The sequence below is a fragment of the Coregonus clupeaformis genome, unplaced genomic scaffold (assembly GCF_020615455.1).
Source record: "Coregonus clupeaformis isolate EN_2021a unplaced genomic scaffold, ASM2061545v1 scaf2528, whole genome shotgun sequence".
NCBI classification, from domain to species: domain Eukaryota; kingdom Metazoa; phylum Chordata; class Actinopteri; order Salmoniformes; family Salmonidae; genus Coregonus; species Coregonus clupeaformis.
In genome coordinates this window covers 1-11,367 of record NW_025535982.1, presented here as the reverse complement: position 1 = coordinate 11,367, position 11,367 = coordinate 1, and the positions used below count along the sequence as shown (strand labels likewise).

General features: G+C 45.7%; 2 long non-coding RNA genes across 3 annotated transcripts; both read right to left on the bottom strand.

The window, feature by feature from the left end:
- Window positions 1–1,186: 1,186 nt before the first annotated feature.
- LOC123488871 lies at window positions 1,187–5,819 on the bottom strand. Its single transcript, XR_006660315.1, has 3 exons — window positions 5,650–5,819; window positions 5,359–5,454; window positions 1,187–1,253 (listed from the first exon to the last, which is right to left on the bottom strand). It is a non-coding gene; the product is annotated as an uncharacterized LOC123488871 (long non-coding RNA).
- On the bottom strand, window positions 1,430–2,110 carry LOC123488870. Of its 2 annotated transcripts, none has more exons than XR_006660314.1 (3): window positions 1,954–2,110; window positions 1,699–1,818; window positions 1,430–1,504 (listed from the first exon to the last, which is right to left on the bottom strand). It is a non-coding gene; the product is annotated as an uncharacterized LOC123488870 (long non-coding RNA). The 2 variants fall into 2 exon arrangements; XR_006660313.1 differs by having other exon boundaries at window positions 1,958–2,110.
- Window positions 5,820–11,367: the final 5,548 nt, after the last annotated feature.

The window sequence follows — 11,367 nt, the reverse complement described above, 5'->3', positions numbered from 1 at the left end:
GGATAGTGGTGCACCATCCCGTCCTCTTTCCCTTGTTTTGTTATCGCCCAAAGGTGTATTGTACAAATCCCTGGGAAAGGTCACATCAGCAGCCATGTGAGTAATGAGGCAGTAAGCATTTATCCTTTGTTGATGGAAACAAATGTGTTTCTACTGAACTGGATGGAGCACAGATAAGAGTTTGGTTTCACTTGTGCTAAATGAAACAGGTCCAACTTAATATACAATTGATCCTCAGATAAAAGCTCATACATTTTACTTGTATTCTTATGTGAGTGGTGTGGTGTATTTCTTTGATTGATTGAAATGTAATGGATGCTATATAGAAAACAGAGGGGGAGTTTTGAGATCCATTATACACATTGTGGATCGTACGAGAACCAGTGTACCGGAGATTCCTTTCCTTTTCAAACACAACAGCTTGCCATGTCTTTGGCCACTCAGAAACTCTACATCGCCTTGAGTTATGCAGTTACTCTGATGTGGGTCAACCATGTCATGTTGTCCTTCTCTTTGAGGAACTGTTTGATCTGGACTTGAAATTACTCTAATGCAAACCTACATACTTTGATGACCACTAATCTCTTTATGTGTACGTTTTCAGTGACCTGTTACTATATCATTTTGGATTTCGAGATTAGCGAGATAATCCAGATAGCTAAAGTGATAACATGAGTTTGAATCTGTCTTGGAGATAGCCAGGCCTGTTGCTGATGAAATGATAGCTCAAGTCCACCCACCTCCTAAGGGATATGTCTGGATCTGACATTGTGCCAGCAGCCAGCATCAGCTCACGTCCTCCACGTGTTAGTCTATCAACAATGGGACTCTGATAGTGTTAGGTTGAATCATTCTTTTCGTGTCTGAGATAGAGAGATTATGTTTTCACATGCAATGGTGGGAAAAGCAGGACATCAATTATGTGGGCAATGTAATCTTGATATGGGATGTCCATCACCTTATTTGTGTGGGTTTATTCCTCTTAGAAAAACCTACCAATATCACAGAAATACAAACATTTAAACTGGCTACGGATTCACACATAATTTTGGTATCTTTGGTATCCAATGGACTGATAGTGTGGGAGCGCTGGTTTAACATCTACTGTAGTTACAATGAATAAATAACAGGCATAAGCAAACTTTGTCTCATTGGATTTTATAAGAAGTATTATAAGCACAAGATACTTGAGTTTATTTATTTTTTCTAAGTATGCTATGCTCCACTGCATCCTTTTTTTCTGGCAAAATAGCCTATGTGAGAAAGAGAAAATTAGTGACATCCCTTACCACAAACATAGTTTACTGTTGAAAAGGTGCACTTATATCAACCTCAGAATTACATTGACTAAAATAGATTAATTTGGATTGTTTTGGCAAAAAGGTGAGCTGGATTAAATCATGTAGTACCTAAAAAAGCCTTAAAATGTCCAGGGAAGAGTCAACACATGTAGAAGTCCCAGGGGTGGACATGTGATCCCAACCAGAGTCCCATTCACCATCATCTGAACACAATTCAGGAGAGTCTTAATCAATTGTTAAATAAATGTAAACCATGTGCTAGAGAAAAAAACATTAATTGAAGTCTGAACCCCGTTAGGATATAGAGTAGTCAATGGTGGACATTATTTTGCTCACCAGCCCAATCAGGCTTGTTACAAGAGTAGAGAGGATATTTACTATCCAAAAGGTCACTTACCTTCCGGCACACACATCGGTGAGAGAGGTCTGAGCATGTGAGCCAGGGCAGTGTCTGATATTCCAGGCCCAGCTTTGGTAGTTGTACCTGGATAACCTGAATATTTGCTAATTGGAGCACCTGTTACGAATGGAAATCAGTGTTATATAAGGTATATGACTAGCTGACAATTCTCTCTCTCTCTCTGTCTCTCTCTCTCTCTCTCTCTCTCTGTGTGTGTGTGTGTGAAATGTGAGCTAGCTAAAGCATAATCACCTACTTTCATTGAATATGGGTTAACTCCATTTTGGGCTCTTTGGAAACCCTGTGGTGGAGGTAAATCGAATAAATTCTGGGCCCTTTGGCAACCCTGTGGTGGAGGTAAATTGAAGAAATCCTGGGCCCTTTGGCATCCCTGTGGTGGAGGTGAATTGAAGAAGTCCTGGGCCCTTTGGCATCCCTGTGGTGGAGGTGAATTGAAGAAATCCTGTGCCCTTTGGCATCCCTGTGGTGGAGGTGAATTGAAGAAATCCTTTGGCCATTGGCATCCCTGTGGTGGAGGTGAATTGAAGAAATCCTGGGCCCCTTGGCCTCCCTGTGGTGGAGGAAATAATCCGATAGGCAGGGAGGAGGTGGAGTAGTTTTGGTCTGTGGAACTGAAGTTTCCATGTCTTTTTGTCCTTTTTATGTTGCTGTTTCAGACCCTTCAGCTGCTTATTTTTCTGCGGTAGTGGGGCAAACCGGGAAAGGACATAAACAAGAAATATAAACATGAGAATTGCTGGTTGCAGTTAAAATAGGACTATGATTTACAAATTAAAAGGGACTGTTTGGAGTGAGTAGCCTACCTCAAATCTCTGAAGAGACTCAGCAACCACTGGAGCGATGGGCAGCTCAAACATGACAGGCTTCACTGGTGGAGAGATGGGCAGCTCAAACATGACAGGCTTCACTGGTGGAGAGATGGGCCGTTCAACCACGATGGGTTTCACTGGTGAAGAGATGGGCAGCTCAAACATGACAGGCTTCACTGGTGGAGAGATGGGCAGCTCAGCCACGATGGGCTTCACTGGAGGTGGAGGGAAGAAATCCTGGGTCCTTTGGCATCTCTGTGGTGGAGGTGAATTGAAGAAATCCTGGGCCCTTCGGCGGAGGTGAATTGAAGAAATCCTGGGCCCTTTGGCATCCCTGTGGTGGAGGTGAATTGAAGAAATCCTGTGCCCTTTGGCATCCCTGTGGTGGAGGTGAATTGAAGAAATCCTTTGGCCATTGGCATCCCTGTGGTGGAGGTGAATTGAAGAAATCCTGGGCCCTTTGGCATCTCTGTGGTGTAGGTGAAGGGAAATAATCCGATAGGCAGGGAGGAGGTGGATTAGGTCTGGCCTGTGGAACTGAAGTTTCTATGTCTTTCTGGGTTTTTTTATGTCGCTGTGTTAGATCCTTCAGTGGCTTATTTTTCCGTGGTGGTGGGGCAAACTGGGAAAGGACATAAACAAATAAAATAAAATCTATTAATTGTATTTGTCAAATGCACCGAATACAACAGGTGTTGACCTTACCGTGAAATGCTTGCTCACAAGCCCTGAACAAACAATTACGTTTTAAGAAAATAAGTGTTAAGAAAATATTTACTAAATAAGCTAAAGTAAAAAAACAACAACATATAAACGTGAGAATTGCTGATTGCAGTTAAAATACGACCGTGATGTACAAATGAAAAGGGACAGTTTGGAGTGAGTAGCCTACGTCAAATCTCTGAAGAGACTCAGCTACCACTGGAGAGATGGGCCGTTCATCTCTATTTGCACATCATCTCTTGCACATCTATCATTCCAGTGTTAATACTAATTGTAATTATTTTGCACTATAGCCTATTTATTGCCTTACCTCCATAACTTGCTACATTTGCACACACTGTATATATATTTTCTGTTGTAGTTTTGACTTTATGTTTTGTTTTACCCCATATGTAACTCTGTTGTTGTTTTTATCGCACTGCTTTGCTTTATCTTGGCCAGTTTGCAGTTGTAAATGAGAACTTGTTCTCAACTGGCTTACCTGGTTAAATAAAGGTGAAATAAAAATGTACAAAAATATTCTGCATGTTCCTAACTAAGGTTGGTTAGCTGGGCTATGTGACGTTTGATTGATTCCTCTACCTCCATTGGCCTCTGAAAACATAGCATCCTGCTGACGAGTTGTGTGATTAGGGGAAATTTTACCTAATGACTCTATAACAGGGCAGCAGTTCATTGCAATGACCTCCATAGCATGGATAGTGGTGCACCACCCCGTCCTCTTTCCCTTGTTTTGTTATCGCCCAAAGGTGTATTGTACAAATCCCTGGGAAAGGTCACATCAGCAGCCATGTGAGTAATGAGGCAGTAAGCATTTATCCTTTGTTGATGGAAACAAATGTGTTTCTACTGAACTGGATGGAGCACAGATAAGAGTTTGGTTTCACTTGTGCTAAATGAAACAGGTCCAACTTAATATACAATTGATCCTCAGATAAAAGCTCATACATTTTACTTGTATTCTTATGTGAGTGGTTTGGTGTATTTCTTTGATTGATTGAAATGTAATGGATGCTATATATAGAAAACAGAGGGGAGTTTTGAGATCCATTATACACATTGTGGATCATACGAGAACCAGTGTACCGGAGATTCCTTTCCTTTTCAAACACAACAGCTTGCCATGTCTTTGGCCACTCAGAAACTCTACATCGCCTTGAGTTATGCAGTTACTCTGATGTGGGTCAACCATGTCATGTTGTCCTTCTCTTTGAGGAACTGTTTGATCTGGACTTGAAATTACTCTAATGCAAACCTACATACTTTGATGACCACTAATCTCTTTATGTGTACGTTTTCAGTGACCTGTTACTATATAATTTTGGATTTCGAGATTAGTGAGATGATCCAGATAGCTAAAGTGATAACATGAGATTGAATCTGTCTTGGAGATAGCCAGGCCTGTTGCTGATGAAATGATAGCTCAAGTCCACCCACCTCCTAAGGGATATGTCTGGATCTGACATTGTGCCAGCAGCCAGCATCAGCTCACGTCCTCCACGTGTTAGTCTATCAACAATGGGACTCTGATAGTGTTAGGTTGAATCACTCTTTTCGTGTCTGAGATAGAGAGATTATGTTTTCACATGCAATGGTGGGAAAAGCAGGACATCAATTATGTGGGCAATGTAATCTTGATATGGGATGTCCATCACCTTATTTGTGTGGGTTTATTCCTCTTAGAAAAACCTACCAATATCACAGAAATACAAACATTTAAACTGGCTACGGATTCACACATACTTTTGGTATCTTTGGTATCCAATGGACTGATAGTGTGGGAGCGCTGGTTTAACATCTACTGTAGTTACAATGAATAAATAACAGGCATAAGCAAACTTTGTCTCATTGGATTTTATAAGAAGTATTATAAGCACAAGATGCTTGAGTTTATTACTTTTTCTAAGTATGCTATGCTCCACTGCATCCTTTTTTCTGGCAAAATAGCCTATGTGAGAAAGAGAAAATTAGTGACATCCCTTACCACAAACATAGTTTACTGTTGAAAAGGTGCACTTATATCAACCTCAGAATTACATTGACTAAAATAGATTAATTTGGATTGTTGTGGCAAAAAGGTGAGCTGGATTAAATCATGTAGTACCTAAAAAAGCCTTAAAATGTCCAGGGGAAGAGTCAACAAACGTAGAAGTCCCAGAGGTGGACATGTGATCCCAACCAGAGTCCCATTCACCATCATCTGAACACAATTCAGGAGAGTCTTAATCAATTGTTAACTAAATGTAAACCCTGTGCTAGAGAAAAAAAACATTAATTGAAGTCTGAACCCTGTTAGGATATAGAGTAGTCAATGGTGGACATTATTTTGCTCACCAGCCCAATCAGGCTTGTTACAAGAGTAGAGAGGATATTTACTATCCAAAAGGTCACTTACCTTCCGGCACACACATCGGTGAGAGAGGTCTGAGAATGTGAGCCAGGGCAGTGTCTGATATTCCAGGCCCAGCTTTGGTAGTTGTACCTGGATAACCTGAATATTTGAAATCCTTGGCCCTTTGGAAACCCTGTGGTGGAGGTGAATGGAAGACATTCTGGGCCCTTTGGCAACCCCTGTGGTGGAGGTGAATCGAACCAATTCTGGGCCCTTTGGCAACCCTGTGGTGGAGGGAAATCATCCGATAGGCAGGGAGGAGGTGGAGTAGTTTTGGTCTGTGGAACTGAAGTTTCCATGTCTTTTTGTCTTTTTTATGTTGCTTCAGCAGACCCTTCAGCTCAAACATGACATGCTTCATAATTGAGAGATGGGCAGCTCAGCCACGATGGGCTTCACTGGTGGAGAGATGGGAAGCTCAAACATGACGGGCTTCACTAGTGGAGAGATGGGCAGCTCAGCTACGATGGGCTTCACTGGTGGAGAGATGGGAAGCTCAACCATGATGGGCTTCACTGGTGGAGAGATGGGAAGCTCAACCATGATTGGCTTCACTGGTGGAGAGATGGGAAGCTCAACCACGATGGGCTTCACTGATGGAGAGATGGGAAGCTCAACCATGATTGGCTTCACTGGTGGAGAGATGGGCAGCTCAACCACAATGGGCTTCACTGGTGGAGAGATGGGAAGCTCAACCATGATGGGCTTCACTGGTGGAGAGATGGGCAGCTCAGCCACGATGGGCTTCACTGGTGGAGAGATGGGCAGCTCAACCACAATGGGCTTCACTGGTGGAGAGATGGGAAGCTCAACCATGATGGGCTTCACTGGTGGAGAGATGGGCAGCTCAGCCACGATGGGCTTCACTGGTGGAGAGATGGGGAAGCTCAACCAAGATGGGCTTCACTGGTGGAGAGATGGGAAGCTCAACCATGATGGGCTTCACTGGTGGAGAGATGGGCAGCTCAGCCACGATGGGCTTCACTGGTGGAGAGATGGGAAGCTCAGCCACGATGGGCTTCACTGGTGGAGAGATGGGCAGCTCAACCACAATGGGCTTCACTGGTGGAGAGATGGGAAGCTCAACCATGACAGGCTTCACTGGTGGAGAGATGGGCAGCTCAGCCACGATGGGCTTCACTGGTGGAGAGATGGGAAGCTCAAATGTGACAGGCTTCACTAGTGGAGAGATGGGCAGCTCAGCCACGATGGGCTTCACTGGTGGAGAGATGGGAAGCTCACCAGATGGCTTCACTGGTGGAGAGATGGGAAGCTCAACCATGATGGGCTTCACTGGTGGAGAGATACAGCTCAGCCATGGGCTTCACTGGTGGAGAGATGGGAAGCTCAACCATGATGGGCTTCACTGGTGGAGAGATGTGCAGCTCAGCCACGATGGGCTTCACTGGTGGAGAGATGGGCAGCTCAACCACAATGGGCTTCACTGGTGGAGAGATGGGAAGCTCAACCATGATGGGCTTCACTGGTGGAGAGATGGGCAGCTCAGCCACGATGGGCTTCACTGGTGGAGAGATGGTTAGCTCAGCCACGATGGGCTTCACTGGTGGAGAGATGGGCTATAGATAGTGGTATAGAAAGAGCTGGCCATCCATGATATCAAAATTACAGTTTTAACCATGTTTTAAGGTTATACAATGTTGTTTTCATTACATTTACATTGTTTACACACATTGGAGTAAAACAAGCTTCTATTTTGGGTTCTGATGGGGTACATATGACAGTTGAATTAAGATCATGAGGCATTTATAATTATATTCTTCAAGAATCAAATGGGTATATATCATTAACCTCTTAAGGATCATACACTTTCTTTTGCCTAAAATGACATACCCAAATCTAAATGCCTGTAGCTCAGGACCTGAAGCAAGGATATGCATATTCTTGATACCATTTTAAAGGAAACACTTTTAAGTTTGTGAAAATGTGAAATGAATGTAGGAGAATATAACACATTAGATCTGGGAAAAGATAATACAAACAAAAAATCATGTGTTTTCTATATATTCTTTTGTTCCATCATCTTTGAAATGCAAGAGAAAGGCCACAATATAATAATGCTGTTTAGGCGCAATTTAGATGTTGGCCACTAGATGGCAGCAGTGTGTATGCAAAGTTTCAGATTGATCCAGTGAAGCATTGCAATACGCTTAGTCTGCTAAATGGTCTGCTAAATGTCTGCTAAATGAACTGGAGTGAGTTTCTTAAAAGCCTTGTAGCTACCATTGTAGTTTATTTCTAGCATGACTCTATATCTGTGCAGCTGGGTTTTCAAGATAAATAAGGTGTGATGTTAGCTAGAAGGCTTTCTGGAAATGCACATTCACATTCACATTTACGTCATTTAGCAGACGCTCTTATCCAGAGCGACTTACAAATTGGTGCATTCACCCTATAGCCAGGGGGATAAAGAGGTGGGGTTTCAAATGTCTCCGGAAGGTGGTGAGCGACTCCGCCGTCCTGGCGCCGTGAGGGAGCTTGTTCCACCATTGGGGTGCCAGAGCAGCGAACAGTTTTGACTGGGCTGAGCGGGAACCATGCTTCCGCAGAGGAAGGAGCCAGCAGGCCAGAGGTGGATGAACGCAATGCCCTCGTTTGGGTGTAGGGACTGATCAGAGCCTGAAGGTACGGAGGTGCCGTTCCCCTCACAGCTCTAGGCAAGCACCATGGTCTTGTAACAGATGCAAGCTTCAACTGGAAGCCAGTGGAGTGTCGGAGGAGCGGGGTGACGTGAGAGAACTTGGGAAGGTTGAACACCAGACGGGCAGCGGCATTCTGGATGAGTTGTAGGGGTTTAATGGCACAGGCAGGAGCCCAGCCAACAGCGAGTTGCAGTAATCCAGACGGGAGATGACAAGTGCCTGGATTAGGTCCTGTGCCGCTCCTGTGTAAGGCAGGGTCGTACTCCCCGAATGTTGTAGAGCATGAACCTGCAGGATCGGGTCACCGCCTTGATGTTAGCGGATAACGACACGGTATTTGTCCAGGGTCCGCCAAGGCTCTTCGCACTCTGGGAGGAGGACACAACGGAGTTGTCAACCGTGATGGCGAGATCATGGAACGGGCAGTCCTCCCGGAGGAAGAGCAGCTCCGTCTTGCCAAGTTTCAGCTTGAGGTGGTGATCCGTCATCCATACTGATATGTCTGCCAGACATGCAGAGATGCGATTCGCCACCTGGTTATCAGGGAAGGGGAAAGGAGAAGATTAGTTGTGTATCGTCAGCGTAGCAATGATAGGAGAGGCCATGTGAGGATATGACAGAGCCAAGTGACTTGGTGTATAGCGAGAATAGGAGAGGCCTAGAACTGAGCCCTGGGGGACACCAGTGGTGAGAGCACGTGATGCGGAGACAGCTTCTCGCCACGCCACTTGGTAGGAGCGACCGGTCAGGTAGGACGCAATCCAAGAGTGAGCCGCGCCGGAGATGCCCAGCTCGGGAGGGTGAGAGGAGGATCTGATGGTTCACAGTATCAAAGGCAGCAACAGGTCTAGAAGGACAAGATCAGAGGAGAGAGAGTTAGCTTTAGCAGTGGCGGAGAGCCTCCGTGACACAGAGAAGAGCAGTCTCGGTTGAATGACCAGTCCTGAAACCTGACTGGTTTGGGTCAAGAAGGTCATTCTGAGAGAGATAGTCAAAGAGTTGTACAAGACGGCACTGCTCAATAGTTTTGGAAAGAAAAGAAAGAAGGGATACTGGTCTGTAGTTGTTGTCAGAGGGATCAAGTGTTGGTTTTTGAGAAGGGGTGCAACTCTGCCTCTCTTGAAGACGGAAGGGACATAAGTCAGCGGTCAAGGATGAGTTGATCAGCGAGGTGAGGTAGGGGAGAAGGTCACCGGAGATGGTCTGGAGAAGAAGAGGAGGGGATGGGGTCAAGCGGGCAGGTTGTTGGGCGAGCCTGCAGTCACAAGTCCGAGATTTTATCTGGAGAGAGAGGGGAGAAAAGAAAGTCAAAGCATAGGGTAGGGGCAGTGTGAGCAGGACCAGCAGTGTCATTAGATTTAACAAACGAGGATCGGATGTCGTTAATTCTTTTTTCAAAGTGGTTGACGAAGTCATCCACAGAGAGGGAGGAGGAGGGGATTCGGCAGGGAGAGAATGTGACAAAGAGCTTCCCCTAGGGTTAGAGGCAGATGCTTGGAATTTAGAGTGGTAGAAAGTGGCCTTAGCAGCAGAAACAGATGAAGAGAATGTAGAGAGGGGAGGGAGTGAAAAGATGCCAGGTCCGCAGGGAGTCTAGTTTTCTCCATTTCTGCTCAGCTGCCCGGAGAGCTCTGTTCTGTGAGCTCGCAATGAGTCATCAAGCCACGGAGCTGGAGGGGAGAACCGAGCCGGCCGGGAGGATAGGGGACACAGAGAGTCAAAGGATGCAGAAAGGGAGGAGAGGAGGGTTGAGGAGGCAGAATCAGGAGATTGGAGGGAGAAGGATTGAGCAGAGGGAAGAGATGATAGGATGGAAGAGTAGAGAGTAGTGGAGAGAGGAGAGAGAGCGGGTTGCGTGCGGCGCATTACCATCTGTGTAGGGGGCAGAGTGAGTAGGTTGGAGGAGAGCGAGAGAGAAAAGGATACAAAGTAGTGGTCGGAGACATGGAGGGGAGTTGCAGTGAGATTAGTAGAAGAGCAGCATCAGTAAAGATGAGGTCAGCGTATTGCCTGCCTTGTGAGTAGGGGGGACGGTGAGAGGGGTGAGGTCAAAAGAGGAGAGGAGGGAAAGAAGGAGGCAGAGAGAAATGAGTCAAATGTAGATGCAGGGAGTGTTGGAAATCCCCCAAAACTGTGAGGGTGAGCCATCCTCAGGAAAGGAACTTATCAAGGCGTCGAGCTCATTGGATGAACTCTCCAAGGGAACCTGGAGGGCGATAGATGACAAGGATATTAAGCTTAAATGGGCTAGTGACTGTGACAGCATGGAATTCAAATGAGGAGATAGACAGATGGGTTAGGGGAAAAATTGAGAATGTCCACTTGGGAGAGATGAGGATTCCTGTGCCACCACCCCTCTGACCAGATGCTCTCGGGGTATGCGAGAACACATGGTCAGACGAGGAGAGAGCAGTAGGAGAGCAGTGTTTCCAGTGGTAATCCATGTTTCCGTCAGCGCCAGGAAGTCCGAGGGACTGGAGGGTAGCATAGGCTGGGATGAAGTCAGCCCTTGTTGGCAGCAGAGTGCAGTTCCAGAGGCTGCCTGAGACCTGGGAACTCCAGGTGTGTGGTGCGTGAGGGACCACCAGGTTAGAGAGAGCAGCAGCCACGCGGTGTGAGGCGTTTTGTGTAGCCTGTGCGGAGAGAGGAGAGAACAGGGATAGGCAGAGGCATAGTTGACAGGCTGTAGCAAAGGCTACAATAATGCAGAGGAGATCGGAATGAAATGAACTAAACATCTGGAAAGGAGAGAGTAGGCCTCCCTTACCACAACTCCCAAATATAACTCTCCCAACTTCCACCTCAGAAACTATAATTGTTTCACTGAAACACCCCGAATAAAACTCTCCCCAACTTCCACTTTAGAAATTAGAATTGTTGCAAACTACAGCGGTTCAATGTTTCAAGGAATAGACTCAACTTACTTTATTCAGCTAGCTAACTACGATGCCACAGCTAACTAGCATGCTAGCATCCAATAAATGGGAAGTTCTTTCCAATCTGGCTACCACTAACCCGCCACCAACTCTGCACCCTCTGCCAACGCTTGCCTATGCCCCCC